Raw genomic sequence first — 19,517 nt, forward strand, 5'->3', positions numbered from 1 at the left:
GAGTGCCAGTGTTGAGTAAGAAAATCTTCAAGAATGTCACACCGTATATGAAAAAACTACACTAGACTAATAAAGAATTAGCATTAGTGTTTAAATTAGGTTATTCCAAAGGGCTCTCCTTAAAATTATGCTTCATTGGGAATGATAAGGTTAATCGGATTAGCAGTTTCTACTAAAATTGTTATATTCGTGCAATTTTTTAAAAATTACAGATTCTGGGGGCTGGGGATTTAGCTCAGCGGCATAAGCACCTGCCTTGCAAGGGTGCAGTCCTGAGTTCGAGCCCAGGTACCGACAAAAAAAAAAAAAAAGAAAAAAAATTACAGATTCTGAACTAAATTTCTGTTTTATGAACAGAGCTTACATTATGATAACAAACCAAGAATTAGACAACTTAGAATTTGTCATTTCTGTTCTCACAATAACTAGCATTTTAACTTCAGGCAAGTTGCTTAACCTCTCTCAATTTCAGTTTCTCAATGTGTAAAAAAGTAAGAGGTAAACTAAACATCCCATTTCCTCCAGTTCTACGATGAAAAGTTGTACTGCTTTTAATAGTGAAATTCAAAGCTCATTGCAGATTAGCTCTAATGTAATTCTTCAGAAAAGTCCTAAAAGTTGTAGAATAGAAAAACAGCCTTAGGAAAGACAGCCCGCAGTAGGATGGGCGTGTGCGTGTCCTGCAGAGCTGCTTAGAAACCACTGTGGACTAAAACAAACAGCCTTCAAGAAAATGCTTACCCAGCCTGGGCTTTCAAAATTGTACAGAATGATTTCTATTTAGCTCTGAAAACCCCTTTTGCTCTTTTTAGTAATGTTTTTAATAATGCCAAGAAAAGAATGGTATTTATCCAGATTTCCTTCCTCCCAACAAGTGTGAATACTACTTGGGAGTACAGTAAAAACAGCCTGACATTTTCATGCTGTGATGGTCAGACCAAAGTCACACTATGGGATTAAACTTGGAAAGTGATTGCCAGTAAAGGATACAACTTATGCCTAGAAGAAACAAACAAACAAAACAGAAGTTGACTTCTGTTATAGAAATCATAACCACTTCAGGTTCACTAGTACACCTTCCCTAATTTTAAATTTCCGAGGTTCTCTTTCCTTTAGGGTGACCCCAGTGTTCTGTATTTTAATAGTGCTCAGTTTATGTTTGTACACAGCCCAGCATATTTGGGGCCAGAAGACTTAGCCCTTCCTTTTCCCTCATCTACTGGAACTTCTACTCTCAAAGTCATAGATTTTTTTTCAAGTCTTTCCAATAATCTGCTGGAAGCTATGGAGACAGATCTAATTAGGGTTCTCATCAATCTTTCTCCCCTGGCCAAATAGAGCCAGGAGGCTACATGGAATGGTGCTGGATTCTTTTGTCTCCCTTGAGATGCACTTCAGTGCTGGGAGGGCCCGTGATATGCTCTGGGGAGCTAACATTTTCTTGTGGAAAGTTCAGGGGTTTTACATTTGCCCCAAACCAAACACACATGAAACTTTAAATTCCATAGAGCTTTTTAAAAGGAGGAGCCCTACTTCTTCTTAGTTTATAATAACCCTGAAGGCTTGTTGTATCTCATTCATTTTGGCTGATTTCCAGAGCAGCTGACAAGACTGAAAATAAGCACACTGCTGTTCCCCCTCCTTTGATACTCGTTCTACCTTCCTAACTTCCTAACAGCAAAGACTTCTCACACAAACAGACTCTTGACAGAAATGCTCCCAGAACACCACCTCAGCCTCACTGCTCAGAGTGCAACACTAATCTGAAAATAGTCCTAGTTTGAGATATCAAGTGCAAGTCATCCTTGGCCTAAAAGATTATGGGATTAGAGCCCTATTCATTGAGAGAGCATGAATTTTTCTTTCTTCTTCTTCTTCTTTTTTTTTTTTAACCAGGTATCAAATTCATGACTATGTGCTTGCCAGTCAAGCACTTACGTTGCTGACCTAACTCTCTGGTCCAGCATGAATTTATCTTATAGGCATTTGTGACTGAGGTCATACGTCTCCCTGGAGAGATATCTACCTCTATCTCTTTTCCACCTTAGTGTCTATCTCTTTTGTGATATGCAATAGAAAATGAGATATAGGGTAAGTATTGTTGTACAACTGAATGAAATATTTGAGGTAGGCAGGCCTCTCCCTACTTGAAATCCTTTGGTGGAGAGCTGATTTGGAAGGAGGACGTGTGAGGCATCACACATTTATAGATCACACTAATAGAAGGCAATTTAAATAATGGATTCTATGGAAGGTACCACCATAATTTGAACTACAGCTGCAAGTCTACTTGACTCTGAATTAACAGCAGCTCCAGTTTCATACACTGATAAGGGAAGACAGACATTTAACAATGTGAACTACTGTCTTTTTCTTTTTTTCCACAAATTCTACAGTCAAGAGCTCCATTACTAAGCTATATTCCCAGTCCCTAATCTACAGCACTAGATTTATAGCTACCCCAGCTTGCCGGACACCAGTCTAGCCTGGTCTCTAGATCACAATACAAGTGATATCATGACTATCAGACCCAGGCTGGGCCTGATTGGCCTGGAGGGGATGGAGGCAACAGTGAGGACACATAGGTCATGGTTTTGCTTATGTTGTTTTGCCTTGGTGTCAATCAACACATCTAGCTATTTTATGTTAGGACATTTTTTAACTCCTCCATCCAAGGAAAAGATCATGAGTCTTTCATTCATTCTCATTCATCTACTGAAATGTTAGGAGATTATTTTCTTTGTGGAGTATACCGATTAATTGCCAAGGCAACACCTGTGCATCTCTTTTTTTGCTATGGGAAACATTCTAGGAAATCCATGTATGAGACTTCACAGAAATCACCCACCCAGTGGCTTGGAATGCAGTGTGACCAAAGGCATTTCCAGAGAGCTCACAGGGCACAATGGCCATGCATGGGTGGATTTACTGGATGGATTAGACAAACCAACCGCAACCTTTCCATCTTTTGTTTCGATTCCTTCCAGTAGATTGGCCTTGTTACCAATACTGATGCCAAGACTAGCAATTGCTTGTGACAAAGAATTGTTGTTAACCCCTACCCCCTGTTTCATTCACCCTAATTATTCTCCAACAATACAATGGCTTCAAAAAACCTCCAACTGTCCAGCAGACACCACGGGCCAGAGGAATCACTGAACACAGCAGCCTATCAATACAAGACAATACTGAAGCAGCTTCTGTCTGTGTATTTGCTCCATCTTCTCTGAGACAATGGGAGGGACAGCTCAAGGGAATAAAAAGGAAGTCCTGCCCTACAGATCTTTTGTTTGTCTGCCAGTGCTGTATCTGTTCCAAGTTCTTGGGCGTATCCTTCACCACTCCCAAATACAGGAAAAAGCCTCAATTTCCTAGGAAATGCAGTTTCTATGTTTTTGATGAATTCTTATTGTAACCAAATGAGACTTCAGTGAAGATTCTAGTTAAGCTTTTTTTTTTCCTTCTAAGTTTAAGTATCTGAGTATACAGGAGAGAAATATGAGCCACTGTACAAATTCAGAGTAGCAACTATAACATAAATAGTGCTTTCTATACATTTAAGATGGCAGCACAGAGCCCAGCAACATATCAGTGTTGTTGTTGTTATTTTTTAAACAGGTAACATGGGTTGACAGAGTAATTGAAAAGTAATAGGTTGGAAGCAGACTGTTATGAAAGGAGACCTGTTTAATGAAACTAAAATTGATATAATAATCCTGAAAGCTTTCAAACAGAAGAGATAAAAAGATAACAAAATTAAATGAGAGACAGCCTCTGTTAGTTACGAATCAATTATAATTAGATTGAGGTGCACCCATAGTGATGAAATACCAGCAGAAATAAAAGGTCACTTGTTTCCAATAGGCAATGTTGTCAGTCTCGTGTATAAGAATAGACCAACACAATAACCTAGAATCTCAAAGATATGCCAGAATAAAGGGGGATCATTATAGTCTATTTGAGTCATCAAATAATGTGTGTTCATATGCAAAAGGAACATGGGACCTGGAGAATGTGTATTGAGTGTCAATTACTATAGAGCAATTGAAGCAATAAAAACCAAGACTCTAAACCATAAACACAGCAAAGCTATAAATAAGTGAACAAAGAAGAATTGAATTCCTCAAGGAAGGAAAGGCTGGATCAAAAAAAAATCAGTGAGCTCTAAACCCTAGAAAATACAAAACAACACCAGCCATGACAATTTAATAATGAAGTTATGCAATAATTTTTACAAGTTAGATGACTTAACCAAAAAGACAAACTATTAGAAAAATAAAATAAAAAGCAGAAAGTTACTTTTTTGCCTGAACAGTTATAAAGGAAGTTTACAGTAAGGAAAAAAATGAGTAATGCTTTATAGAAAGGGAAGGCTGGGGGTTTGGTGGTACATACCTGTAGCTCCAGCATTCTGGGAGCTGAGGCAGGAGAATGGCAAGCTCAAGTCTTTGCCTGGGCAACTTGGTGATATCCTTTCTCAAAAGAAAATGAAAAAAGATCTGGGATGTAGCTCAATGCAAAGACCTGTATTCAATCACCAGTACTGAAAGGAAAAACCAGGAAAGCAGGCGGGGGAGTGGGGGGATGGAAAGATGGAAGGAAGGCCTTCTTCAGTTTACCAAAACTTGCAAAGGTTAAAGAATTCTAACATCTTTAAGAATTGTCCTAACTAGAAAACTGACACAGTAATTCTAATTGAGTTTGTAATACGAAACAAAGTAGGCTAATATCTTCTACTTCCAGGCAATTGTGACCAGTGCCATCTGAGTAGATCCAGGAGCTGAGAGGTTGCTGATCTCCTCTAACAGCTACTAGTTAGAATGGCTACGGAGGGCATCTTGAAAGATGATGGGAGGTCTGATAAGCAAAGATGAGAAAAGAGTTCATTCTGGGCAAATAGAAGTTCTAAGACAGGTGTGAAGTAAAGAAATTACATATTTTAGGGAAGGTTGACAGTCCAGGCTGGAGGACAGGGTTTACGCTGTGGAACAGGGAGAGATGAGTCTAAAAAGGGCAGTGTGGACTGGCCCAGAAGGGCCTCAGATGCCAAGGCACAGGTGGCAGAAACTAGAGAAGCTTCAGACCCAAAGCATGGCCAGGCTGAGACCAACTGATCTAACAGCTGTGTACAGGGGAGACAGGAGTGGGCGGGGGGGTGTCTGAAGACACAGCAGACAGTGCCAGTCATTTAATCCTCATAAGGACCCAATAAGTGTTGTCACATGGGGAAACTGAGGCAGTATATCCAAGGTCACACAGCTCAGAAGTGTTGGGAGTAGGGTGCAAATTCTAGAGTTCATGAGGAATGACTGAACAGGAGAATCACATGAAGGTCTTAGGAACAGCAGAAACAAATACTTGGGCTTGACTGTCCTAGAGTAGGTGGGATTAGGGTGTGGCAGGAAGAAACAATACTTTAAAAAGTAAAATAAAATCTAAGAACCAAAAAATTTAAATAGTATCTAGTATACTAGATTCAGCCAAAATGATGAACCAGATAGTTTATCATTATAATATGATTGACAATTTAAAAAGAGTATGTTCTTCTCACAACAAATGAAGAAAGGAAAGAAACAAAAAGGAAAGAGAAAAGAAGATTCCTTGAAGATTGCATAGCAGCTTCCACGTGAGAAGAACATGAAATTTGAGTTTCTCGGTGTATAAGAGCCACATTTAAAAGAGAAAAACAAAATGAGGTCCTAAGTAGCTCTCTGGAGTTAAAGCCATGATACCATACAAACAGCTGTTCGCTAACAGAACAAACATTAAATATGCCAAAATAACAAGCCACTGAAATTGCTTTTTCTGCAGGAACATCACATGTGAATTTAGTTTTATTCTGGTTTAATAAATAACATGTAAAGTACCCAATATAGTGCTTAAGGCAAAGAAAAACATAAGTTCTGCTTTTCCTTTTCAACTTCTTTAGCACCTAACAAAGGGTAAGACAGACTTCCTTTCTCTGATCGCTTAACTTGGAAAAAAAAAAGTAGTACTATAATTCATCAGAAAGAAAAACATCCTGACAAATTTTCAAGGGTTAAAGTCCTGGACTTCTAGCATCCCTGTGAATGAGCTGGGAGGGGTGTGAGAACAATACTTGTTTCCTTGAGAAGTAACATCAGGCCACTGAAACAAGAGGCTTTGTGTATTTTGAACACTTTATCTTATTCTACCTGTGACTCATCATAAAAAGCAAGTTCCTGTGCCAGCCGAAATCTCAGTTTGTCCTTGAGTGCTAATAATAATCATCCTTTATCACTACTTTACCTCTAGCATGTTAAGTAAAAAGCATTAATTGATATATATGCTATAGAAAAATGACTGATACTCACATGAGTTTTAAGTCATATTGCCTGAAGAAAAGAGACTCAAGTGGATACTATCTCTCTACCCCACTCTCCCTGATCAGTTATCAGAAGTTCCTGTTTATTATCTGCACTTACTAAGTGGTTGTATGTGGAAGTGAAATTGGGGCTGTTAAAGGCTTTCAGATCCTAGGGTGAAAGGCATTGTTTTAAGTCACTCCATTCATTAGAGATGTAAGGAGCATGGATTGCGCTGCAAATTTACCCAACAGATTCTGTTGCACAATGAAGAAAACTAGAGCTCCAAGGTCATCTTCCTTATTGTCGATGTAACACCCAAGGTGAGAAAGGGGCCTAGAAAACCACTGCTGTTGATAAAGACGGGATGAAGCTCCTGAATAATGTCAGCGTCACACTCAGTGAAAAGGTCTGTCAGTTTCCAGTGGCTTTGTGGAAGGCTGGATTGCAGCCTTGGGTTAAAGGAATAGGTTAAAAACAAAGATTTGTAGGCCTGAACAATTGACTAATTTAGGTTTATTACATAAACCTAAGACCTTCATGTTTATATTTGGATATTTAATAAAACTTGTAATGGCTAAATTTTTTTCAGCTAAAAATGAGGACCCTTGTCAATAAAAAAATATTTAAGGGAAGAACTAAGTGGAATACTTGAAATGTGACTGCTGAAACATCTGTCACATTAGATTCTCCTGGTCAAAGAGGAAAGGTCCCATGTGCTTCTTTTTGGCTGATGATTATAAATAGGGCTTTAATGGCTCCCAACTGGGTCAGTACTACTGGGCTTGGATGAAAGGATGGGTGGGTGGAAGTCAGAAACCGAAGAGAGAGCAGTGAACAAAAGAGCACACAGTGGGAGAAAGCATACTGGGCATTAAAGTGGAGCCCTGGGACTCAGTTAAAAAAGAAAAGGCTGAGGAAAAGCATAGCTTTCTGAGGAACATTAAGGCCTGAGGCTGGAGCAGGCAACACCTTCCTTTTGTGGAAGCAGGCTAGAAGGAGAAGGCAGTTGTGGGGTTTCAAAGTCCACAGAGAGGAAAGCTATAAATTCTCATCAGCAGCTTCCCACACCAAGTATTCCTCAGTGTTAGCTAAACTTGGTGCCACCAAGAGCAGCCAGGGTGCTGTTCATGACACCTTGAGAAAGCAAATCAGAAAAAGAACCAGAGAGAGAGGAGAATGGAATGGTAAGGTATTAGGAAAGTAAGAAATCCACCCTCTAGCCTACCCTGGTCCCCCTGGGTCCCACAGGCAGTGAGGGAAGAATAGAGGCATCTTCCTCAGATAAGGGTTGCGTCACATCTGGAATGAGTCATCCTCAAGACACTGTGTTCCTACAAGGAGAGGGGACACAGTTTAGTCATCTGTGTGGCCTGAGCAGTCAGCAGGGCACTTTACATGTGACTGTTCAGTAAATGTTTGTCATTTCATTATTGTTAAAGTGCCAAGATTCCTCTAGAACTAGTGTCTTCTGATCACAGTTCACAGAATGTTACAGAACATTACTGCAGCTGAAAATGATTACAAATATTATCATGTCCAATTCCCTAATGAAACTGACCCATAAACCAATGAATTAAGAAACTGAGGCTAAATGGAATAACACCACTTGCTCAAGATCATAGTTCATCCCCAGGTACTCTGATCCCTACTAGGACCCAGGAATCTGGATTTTCTTTTTTAACAATCTGATGGAATTCATTGCAGGTGCTCTAAGACCACAATCCAGGGACATATTACATTACACTGTGTGGTCTGGCTTTAAGAGCTAAGATTAAACAGAGAGTCCCAAGGATGAATAATAGTCAGTATAATCTATCAGCAACATTTTCTCATAACGATTAAGGAATTCTATTTTGTAAAAATTGTTTTTTGATTGAAACCACAACGAAATATCACTTTACAATGAGTAGGATGGTTGCAATATTGACAATTAAAAGTGTTGGCAAGAATATGGAGAAACTGGAACCCTTAAATCTTGCTACTGGGAATCCAAAATGGTGTAGGCACTTCAAAAACCATTTGGCAACTCTTCAGCATATGACCCATGTTAACACATGACCCCGAAATTCCACTTTTAGTTATGTTCCGAGGAGAATGAAAACATATACATGCAAAAACCTGTATACAAATGTTCGTAGTAGCAATATTTATAATAATAAAAGTAGAAATAAGTAATCCAAATCCTAGGCCCAGAAAGTGATTGGAGGTTGCCTAAGGCTAAGAAATAGGATCTGGAATAGGGGAGAAAAATGGGGAGTGACTGATAATGGACAGAAGAGTTTTTCTGGGGTATAAATGTTCCAAAATTGGGTAGTGATAGTATTTGTTCAAGTCTGTGACTAGACAAAAATATTGAATTTTGCACTTCAGGTGAATTTTATGGTATGTGAACTATACCTCAATAAAGCTATTAAGATTTTGAAATATCATGTGATTTGTGTCTAAATTTTGCTATCAGAGTTTACAAAGATTATAAGAGGCAAGGCACGTAGTATATGAATTAGTTGGGTCAGGTGTAAGAAAAACAAGAAGCAGTGAGGACTCTGGCAGTCTGGGAGTGGCATGCTATGCTAAAAGAGCAGCCGCTGTTCAGGTCTAATGGAGTGACACTCTGCTCAAATATGATGCAATGATGTCAGATCTTCCAATTTTGAGAAGAAATCAGAAACCTAGGTTTTTAAATGATCTCTCTCAATTTTTAAATGCTGATACCAGAAAACATCACTGAGAGAACCAAGTAAAGTATGTGTGCAGATTAGACTATCTTACAACTGCCAACTTTTGAGCCTGGATCAATTACATTCAAAGGAGATTAGAAGCCTTTAAATGTTAAGTAACTGCCACAACTTGTTAACAAATATTTATCATAGACCACTTAGGTGTAAGGTACTAGAAGGTAAGGGCTGCATGAAACCACGGTGATTGCCAGATCTTACAGTTTGAAGTCATGGGCAGTCAGTTTTCATTGCAAAAGGGAAATGCTCCATGCATGAAGGAGGTGTCTCCAGCAGCCTGGAGAAGGCAGTTATGTATATCATACCAAAACCAAGGACTCTTGAGTTCCACAACCTAGTAAGGCCCCATCCTGTGATACTTCAAATTGGCTCTGGAGTATCTGAATTCATTATTTTTCCCATTGCTTCAATTAACAGCAGGAGGATACAGACTCAAGAGTTTCTCCACGTGCTTATGAGCTTTGGTTTAAGATGCAGCTCTTCAGAGTCAGGAGGGAACAGACATTTGAAGCCAGGTGCTCTGAAGGCTGGGAAGAGATTTAAATCTCTGAGTTGGCTCCATAGCAAAAATATTTTTTCCAATAATTTTCTCACAAAGAAATTTCTCAGGACAGGGAATTTTGAGACAGATACATTAAAGCTTACATGATTGCAACAGCAAGTGAACAAAAGGTGAAGGGACAGCTGATTTGATAGAAGGTTTACACAGGTGTCCTTAAAAATGGACAAGTGCTGGGGAATCAATTTGAGTGTTTTCTCAGACTTCAGAATAGACTGTTACAATGAGTTAAGGGGCTGCATACAAAGGACATTCTTCTGTGTAGATGTCTGCAAATCCATAAAGAGGCAGTAATCACTGGGAATCCAGGTCATCCAAGAAAAGCTGAGCAGGAGTCTGTTTTTAGTGTTCTTAGGAACAACTCCCAACTCTTCCACAAAGCAGACAAAAACATAACAGCCTAGAAAGGGTCAGTGTCCTACTAGCCTTTGCCTGAGACTTCAAACCTCATTAAAAAGTTTATGAGACATGTATAGGAACAGAATCCAAAGTGTGTTCTGCCACAGAAACAATAAACACAGTTTCCAAACATCCCATTAGTAAGTCCTGAAATTCCTTCTACACAGCATGAATAGACTGTGTGATAGATAATCTGAACAGAATATGCTTTACTGTTCTCAGACGCTTTCTTCTGCTTCACTGATCTAATCGGCTGTCCCAATTTCAAGTATTTCAGAGACTTCTTTCTTGACCACAATATGGTCATTTACTGGATTTCTGCACCTATGTTTTCTCTTATCAGCACCTAAACTCAACATGTTAGAAAGTGATCACCATACTCCCTAAGGCTGCTTTTCCTTAGAATTCCTTATTGAAGGTGGCATGATCTACCTGGACTTCCAAGTCCCTAATGAGGGGCATTACCCAAACATGAACCCCTATACCCAGCCAGTCATTGCAAAACTACCCATTTGACTTCTGATATGCAATGCAAATTTCTTCTCCTTTCCCTACTGTGACCACTTTCACATTGCTCAGCACCTTCCCAACTGACCCCTTCATCCCCCTTTTCTCCCACTCCACACTACCATGAGGAATCCTCCTGCAGAAAATCTAATCAAATGCAGTTACTTCTTTCCTTAAAACTCCCATAAATCCTTCAAGTATTGACAATATGCTATATACAAGGTCCATCACAATCTAACCTCACACAGCTGAACCTATTTAGGCTCATTTTTTGCCATAATTCCATAAAAATGCCTTGTTTTACTCTGAATATACCATGTACTTTCAAACTTCCTGTTTTCCAGCTTTATCACCCTGGAAAATTTCTATTTATTCTTGAAGTTTTGACTCAAATGTTTCTATCTTGCCTTTGCAGAAAGATCTGCTGTTCTTGCCATGCTTTTCCAAGTAATCAGTTCATACTGCTCACAAAGCACTAACACAATATAACTTCAAATCTGGGGTGGTGTCCTACTTGCAACTATATCTCCTGTGCCTAGTATATCCATAGCCTAATAAATGTTCATGAGTTCAATGAATAAACTAGGAGTTTAATGCATTGTAAAAGCAAGAGAAGTGTATTTTCCAATATGACATAAAGTATATATCACAAATCTAAAAATGAATAATTCTAAAATAAACTTCAGGATGGGGAATATTAGCCAGCCAAAATAATGTAATCAGTGTATATGACATTGGCTAAGACAACCAGAATTAACCTTCTGGTCCTGTGAATGTAGTTTAAAGAAAATAGTTTGTACAAGTGCTTGAAAAGTAATAAGCAATGTATGTGTGTTTGCTGCTGTTGTTATTACTTAAAAATGATAAGCTGGTCCACTGTTCATCTAAATAGATACAACCTGTCACAATGGAAATCTACTACTCTCTATATAAACCAGCCTCTAACACTTAATCTTACACCAAGAAACTAAAATACACATACCCAAGTTTCTTAATACACATGAAAATATTCTGCTCAATCACATGAATGAGTCAATGGGCTTTGGCCATAGCCCACTAACAACATTTGAAGACAGTATGCTTAAAGGCTTTTGGCAATGTATTGTAGGATTTTTCTATAGACTAACATCAAACCAATTTATCTGACCTCCTTGATCTATGTGCCCCATCCAGTACCTACAGCTATTTTCTAGAGGCCTGAATGAGTCAGAACAAGAAAATGATTAATCAACTTGGAGAGATTTGAAAGCTGGAAAAGAGCCATCCTGTGAGTAAAGCCTCAGAGCTGTGGGACCGCAGCAGTTGGAAAGTTAGGGGATTTCCATGGTTGAAAACATTTGGCCAGCTTACTATAGTTCTCTGACCTTGCAATAAGACAGAACAGACCAAGCTCGGTGATTTACCTCTGACAATATGCTATGTGAGCTGCCTTTGGCTGTTCACTCTGACTTGACAAAATCAAAGTAATTCCCCTTGAGCCTTATGACTTTGGAACCAGCTCAGAAAATTCCCTCTGCTTTTCTTCTCCCAATGGATAACATTCCCAGTCCTTGGCTTTACTTTTTTCCTATACTGAAATTTAAATTAGAAGTGTATGCAAAATACCAAGTACAGTACTTGGCAAAGAGTCAGGCAGATCTTTATTGCTAGTTAGACAAAGTTGGTTTCCCAAGATTTAGGACATATGAAGCCATCTTGTTTTTCCTTTTACCTGTTGTTACCCAGCAAGGGAAATGTAAAATCATTTTTCCCACCTTAGGTTCATATCACTTGTCAGGGTTCCTTATTTCATCTATGTAAAAGTTTTTCAATTCTCTTTATTGGGGATTTGACTTCTAATGTTACTATTTAGAAAAATACAACTCTAGTCTTATTTAGCTTTTAATCCCAAAAGACACTGCATCTGTGGAGCCTAACTGCCTTTTCCCTTGCTTGTTGTTTAACATATAATCATTTATTGATGTGAGGAGAGCTTCTTACTTTTCTGATTTATGTGCCTCCACTGGTTATGCCTCTACTTCAACTTTCTTGCTCTTTCATATTATATATACTGTCGTCTTTCTTTTATTTAAACATATCAATCATTTGGTTTTTATTACCATTTATTGCCATTTCTTTTTCTCCTGGTTCTCTATTCTGCTCTATTACTACATCTATAATATATTCCCTGTGTCTGCTATCAATAACGTGCCAACAAGATATTATAGTGATTAGTTGTTGATTGGTCTCCTATCCCTGTTTCTCTGTTTAATACTGTTTATTGTTCTTACATAACGTCTTAGAGTTTTATTCACTAACTTAATGAAGAAATAGGTGTAGGGAAAGTTTTCTATGCATTTCTCTTCCTTACTAGCAAAGATCTAAGTTCTTTATTCATAAATATTTTCATACATGTATATATATATACACAGAGATACACATGCAATTGTTTACTGCAAGTGCTCTTGTCCATTGATTGACGGTCTGGGAAGCTGTTGAGTAATGACAGCTGCTGCTTGTCACTGCCTTGGCAGGGATAGGGCCCCTGGGGAATTTGCCTTTTGGCATACAGATCAGTAAACACTTTGGGGATTAACAGCAATGAGATAAGAAGCCTGAGGGTGAGGGAACTAGAATGGTGGTTTGGAGGAAAAGGAAAAAATGAAGAAACTATAAAGATAATGAACAGAAATTATAGGCTAAGTGAAAAGAAAAACAGATGAAATAAAGTTAGAGCAAAGATGTAAAGAGGAAATGTAGGATTGGAGGAAAGAAAGTAAAGTGGTTAAGGAAAAGAAAAATCAAGAAGAGAGGCAAGAGAGAAGAGAAAGGTGGCACACAGCTGGTCATTCACTTGAAAAAGCATAAAGGAAAATATTCAGGAATAAGTAAATACAGATGAGAAAACATTCCAAATCAATGTGTCATCCTCATTTTAAAATCCTCTGTTATTATAATCCACTCTTCACAATATGTCTGGTTACAAATCTCTCAGTTTATAGAAGCAGAAATAGCCCTCTTGCATTTCATTTGAAGTCAATCAAATTAGTTAAAGCTCTCCAAGACTCAAATCCTGTCATTCTACTCAATTTAAAAATAAGAAAGTAGCTGGGATGTTGTTCTGATAGTTACCCTCTAATGACTGGCCCAACCTTGGCATTCCAAATGTGATTATGATAATGATGATGATGATAATTTTTTATCATATTCAAAGTATTTTAAAAATTCATTTTGTACTAGGCACCTACAAACCAATATACCTCTCACTAATTTAGAAAGGGTATAAATTCTGAAAGTATTCCAGAGACAAAAGAACACTAAAATCATAGCTAGTAACACCTAAGCTGGTGTTCTCGACTGCTGTCCTTCACCTAGCTCATTTCTTTTATTCCCTCACTGTCAAACAGTTTTTCAGTGGACACCTGTTATCTTTGAGCCTCCTTCTCTTTTGGTAGGAATACCCTGCTTTGGATTTGGTTAACTACATTACAACTAGTGCTGGTAAAATTGTCTTCCAAGGTACAAGGCCTTCTCCTAGCCAGTAGATGGGCTTATAATGCAAGCCAGTCAGGTTCTATGGAGTCTGAATTAGCTGAACAATTAAGATCAGAAAATAGTTGAAGTGGACTCATCTAAGTAGTGGTAACGTAATGGGATTGCTTATTAGTTTCTGCTTCCTGTGTTTCTAGAACTGTTCTGCTCTGGAAATCTGTTCTACTTTTCCTTCAACTCTATGACCTACTCCATATTCATCAAAAAATTGTTCTTTATTTCTTTAACTTAAGATTAGTGGGGCTGGGGACATAGCTCAGCGAGCGGTACAAGCACCTGCCTGGCAAGGGCAAGGTTGTGAGCTTGATCTCCAGTACTAAAAAAAAAAAAAAAAAGATTAGTTTCTGTTATTCACAGTCTAAATTATGTTGAATGAGAAAATATCTGTATTATGCTGGCTTATAACTTAATGCCTTTAAATAGTTATAGGTCAGGTCTTCTCAGCCCTGGATACCCAGTAGAAATATTTAACTGATTCTGAAGAGCAGAGGTAGAATCCCATGATATGCTGGAAATAATATGAGTTACTTCAACACTGTCAAAATTGAAATTTAGTATGAGATGAGGAGGAGCCCTGGCCTATCAAGGGCCTATCATGATCATTTGTTAATCCTAAATCATTAGTTTAGAGATGAAGCAGCCTTAAGAGTCAGGAGGGGTACAAAAATGTACAGATTTATGACACAGCTCTGATCCTGTGTCTAAATTGAAGATGTCCTAACCTAAAGGTCATGGGTAAGCCTGAAAATGGAACTAGGATCTTGTTCTGTTGGTTATAGCCATCCTCTTTGCCTGGACACAGGTGACTAGTCAACTGAAATGGGAGCACTGTTCAAGATACACCAAAAGCTTTGCAGGAATGTAGCTGAGCCTAGAACTAGCAACTAGGGCCTTATTACTCCAAATACCCTGGAGACAGACCTACTATGAAACTGGCTCTGAGAAGAAGATATCTACTGTATAGTTATTTCTCATTCTCCAACATATGAGACCTTAAAAGTGGCAAATTTTGGTACAATGGAGATGAGTAACCCAGAAGCATGTTTTATAATGTTTTATTATTATTTGCTATGAGAAATACTCAGATAGTCTGTCTCAAAAATTATTTCATCTTTTTGGTCCCTATTAAATACTATTCTAAAATGCAACATACTGTTCATTTATCCACAAAGGCCACTCTAGAAAGAAACACCAATAATTTTATAGGCAGGCCAAGCACAATTAGACCAATACAGACTAGATTCTTCATTTCTTAGCTATTAAAACATGTTAGCTTAACCAGCAAGACAAGTACATGTCAATACAAAAAAACAAAACCAAACCTGACTTTATACATGAAGGAGGGAGGAAAAGAGAGAGAGAGAGAGAGAGAGAGAGAGAGAGAGAGAGAGAGAAATGTGTACTCACCTAAGCAGTTCACTGTCCTAATAAATGTCTGGAAGTAAAGTGAATAGCCACCACTTTGAGCACCTTTTGTAATTGTGGAAGCCAAACTATACTGATCTCATGATGTCTCAATAAATTTAGTATCAAAATATTTATATGAAATTTTCTTTTCCTGATACATTTTGGGGGAACTCTCTCTATATATCTACATATATCATGAGAAGACAATTACTTAACTCTGCACAAGCATATTTACAAATGAATTTTCAATTTATGGACTATTATAAATATAAAGCTATGTTTCAAATGTGGTTGTCAACTTTACCCATCAACCAAAAACATTACCTTTTCTACAAAGTGACTTTGTGTGTTTTGGAAAGAGTAGACAGAATCTATCTGTTAAATTCAAAACCCATATAGCATTTTAAGTACATACTAGGTTTTCTTCCTCATTCTACTCATTTCTAGGATTCCAGATTAAGTGACTAACAAGATCATGCTTTATTCCTATGTCCATGGTCTATAGCAGGCCATAAAAGCTAGACCTAAATGGGACCTTAGTAACCGTTAGATTCAATGTTATCACCTTGCAAAGTGAGGGTCAGTGGAGAGTAGTGATAAACTAAGTCACACATCTGGTGAGGGGTCAAGCTAAATTTGGAGTACAAATTATATGACTAAGCTATTTTTAACTAGTATTAAATTTTCATTCATTATACCATTTAACACAAACTTATAAAGCATGTTTAATAGGTCAGGAACTGTTATATGTAAGGATAAAAAAGGGTACATAAAACTAAGTTCTTAAAAAAATCACAGGAGGTGTTTTCTAAAAATGAGAGTTCTTAGTGTTTAAGTACAATTTCACACTGTGGTAAAGGCAAGAAACTAAAATCAAATCAGTTCAAACTTAGTAACAATAACAGCTCAATATCAATTAAGCAGTATATGAATGATCTTTTTTTTTTTTTTATCGGTACCGGGGATCGAACTCACGACCACCTGCTTGCAAGGCAGGTGCTTATGCTGCTGAGCTAAATCCCCAGTCCCATATATGAATGATCTTATCAGCAATAAGAAACCTTTTTACCAAGCTAATCTTACTTCTTAGTAATGCTCTCTACTCTACCCAACCAGAAAACCATGATGGCCTCTAGTCTCAAGATGTCCAGTCTTGCCTAGGGTGGTGAAGAGGAAACTGTGCTAGAAAAGATTATGGGCTTTGAAGCTAAGTCATCTGAGTTTAAATTTAAACTCTGAATTTCCAATTTACTAGTTTTGATCTTGCATAAGTTATTTATTTTCTCTTAGTTTCAGTTTTTTGCTTTTAAAATGGGGATGAAGACACATTGAATGATTATCAGAATTAGATTTTTTACATGTATGGAAGTTCTACCCTCTTTCTCTGTACTCTACTCCAGTTTTGTTTGTTAAGAGATACTTTCTTATGCCTATTTCATACTGTGTCTGCCTCTTGTGTTGTCCTAGAGTAAAATGGAAAACACTAGTCACTGTTTTACCTAGCATCTTTTTATATAAATATTTATTAAATTGTCCTTTATCCTCCTTTGCTTCCATGCTGACTAATCCCAGTTTTATAAAATTCCCTCATAGTTATTTCTCAATCCTTTAATCACTTTTGTGGCTTAACTCTCAAGCACCTCTGGACTCAACCCCTCTCCATTAATTACAAATTGCAGAATTGGGCATAATTTCCAACTATGGTCCTGAATGTTGCCTGGCAAGCTGATTGTATCATAACTCCGGCAGAATAGTTGTCTAAATTAGCATTCCATAATCCTGCTTCAGTTTGTAGAACTATAGCCAACCTTAATCTAGTAGAAAGTAGATTACTTGCAGCTTCTCCATGTCACCTTTAAACTCCAAGTGCTCACCTCCAAATTCTCAGCAATTAGGGAGAGCTAACTTTTTTTTTTAACCCTGGTCCCTGGAAGAACTAACTTTAATAAGGGTCCATGTAAAACATAAGTAATAAAGTGAATAAGATGAACAGGAGTCCAAAAATATGTATCAAATATAAGGAGTTTGAGTTTGTGTTTCATCGTTTCTCCTCTAGTGCAGGAAATTCAGTGGTACCTCAGAAGTTATGGGTTACAGAAGCATGGTTTATTTATCATTTGTTGTCCCTATATGTAGTGACAGAATGGAAAATGGTCCACTGGGAATCTATACTATATTCTTATCAAGGCCAAGATAATTTCTTAGGTTAAGATTTTCTTTTCTTTTTATTAAAAAGATAGACTGTGACATGTGGCTTAACTAGCCAGGAGGAATAATGAGTTATCATGGCAGATTTCTCAAGCCATATCCTCTTAACAATTATATATGCCCATAGACTTGTACCATACAATAATCTAAAACTGATAAACTGAGGGAATTAAAGAACAAACAGGAGCTGGTGCACCTGGAGACCTGTGTGAATACTGCATGTATGTGCTTGCAGTCATACACATGTGACTGTGTGGGTTCTCTCAACAGAAAATAAAAAGCTATTAAAAAAGTTCCTATTCATTAGACATTTATTAAAAACATATGTATCCTAACTAATGCCTACGGATACAGAGAGATACAGAATTCTATCTTGGAGGGAATCTTGAACCAGAAGGAGAAGAATGTAAACATACTCAATTAGATATGAGAAGCTGAGAGAAGAGTTTTATGTCCTCAAATTGTGACTTAGGCAACAAGACAATGATTTTCCCATCAAACGACATAGGGAAACTAAGAGAATGTCATTTTGGGAAGAAAGACTAACAGTTTTAACAGGTATTCTGAGTAGTATGAAGCTGCACAATATCTAGTAGGAGATTCCTAACAGGTATTTGGCCACATGGGCTCAGAGGAGAATGTAAACTAGACATTGAGATCTGGGATCAGTTAAGGTAAAGGTGAGTATCATAATTATAAATGAGAGATGTGTATAGTAAGAGGGAAACACGGCCTCTAGCATGCTATAACAGACAACAAATCAAATGTCTGTGGCTCAAACCCTTTACGTGATCATTGTGTAAGATACTTCCAGACATAGGTAGTCCCTGCTTGCAAGGAATCGCAGACCTCAAGGAGATTTCTACTCTGATGATTATTTAAGCATGACAAATATTTCTTTCTTTGTATCAATGGTATTTTCTTATAGTTACTCCTCCCCAGTTCACTAAAGTGACATATTTTATGCTTTCTATGTCTTTTCAATAAATTTTCCTAAGATTTAATTTTTTTCTTAAATATTTGTCTTTGGAATATTAAACTTCTTTATGTCAAGAGTCACTGTAACATTTCTTTCTTTTTAAATGTCATTATTTTACATAATAATAGTAACTATCACTTATTGAATACATGTCATATGCTGGACATTATTTTCAAGTGCTTTTCAGAAGTTATTTTACTTAAACATCATAACAACCCTATGAGGTTCATAGATGCTACAATTTAGGTACAATTGCAAATAAATGGCAGAGCTAAGACACAAACTCAAATCTGCCTCATGTTTATGGGAGTAAACTCATACTCGTACAAGTTTCCTCAGGCTGTCCCCATATGTTCACCCTTCAGGTAGAGGAAACAGATGATCACCATCAGTGATAGGAGAGAGGTTTTATAACCGCGTATCTTTCATCAAACACTTCCATCTAAACACACTACTTAAGAAGCTGGTCATCATACTTTGAGTACTCTCCTTGACAACAACTTTGTATGTATCTAATTTTTAGGAATGAAAATCTGATAACTGAAAGAGATTTGTTATATTCATGACATAATGAAAATATCTATTAATGAAAAAATAAGTAATATTTTATTATTCTGTGTAGGAATAAAGTTTGGCTTTGTATCTTTTCCTCAGTTTGTAAATAATATCATGTGGAGCAGCGCAATCAGAGGTTCAAAGGGATCTTGCCAAATTGAATAATAATTAAAAGACTGGCCTGAGGATGCAGCCATTGGTAGAACACTTGCCTAGCATGCACAATGTGTAGTGTAAATACAATAGAATTTATTCAGCTCTAGCAAGGAATGAAGTCCTAATTCCTGGTATATAATGCATTAACCTTA

At 37.5% G+C, this 19,517-nt stretch overlaps 1 protein-coding gene across 8 annotated transcripts in view; it reads right to left on the reverse strand.

Moving 5' to 3' along the window:
- Rad51b (RAD51 paralog B) overlaps window positions 1–19,517 on the reverse strand; it is a 569,590-nt gene that overhangs the window by 210,261 nt on the left and 339,812 nt on the right. The window lies entirely within an intron of this gene.

Source organism: Cavia porcellus, unplaced genomic scaffold, assembly GCF_034190915.1.
Source record: "Cavia porcellus strain 051 isolate PalLab524CR breed Dunkin Hartley unplaced genomic scaffold, mCavPor4.1 scaffold_31, whole genome shotgun sequence".
NCBI classification, from domain to species: Eukaryota; Metazoa; Chordata; class Mammalia; order Rodentia; family Caviidae; genus Cavia; species Cavia porcellus.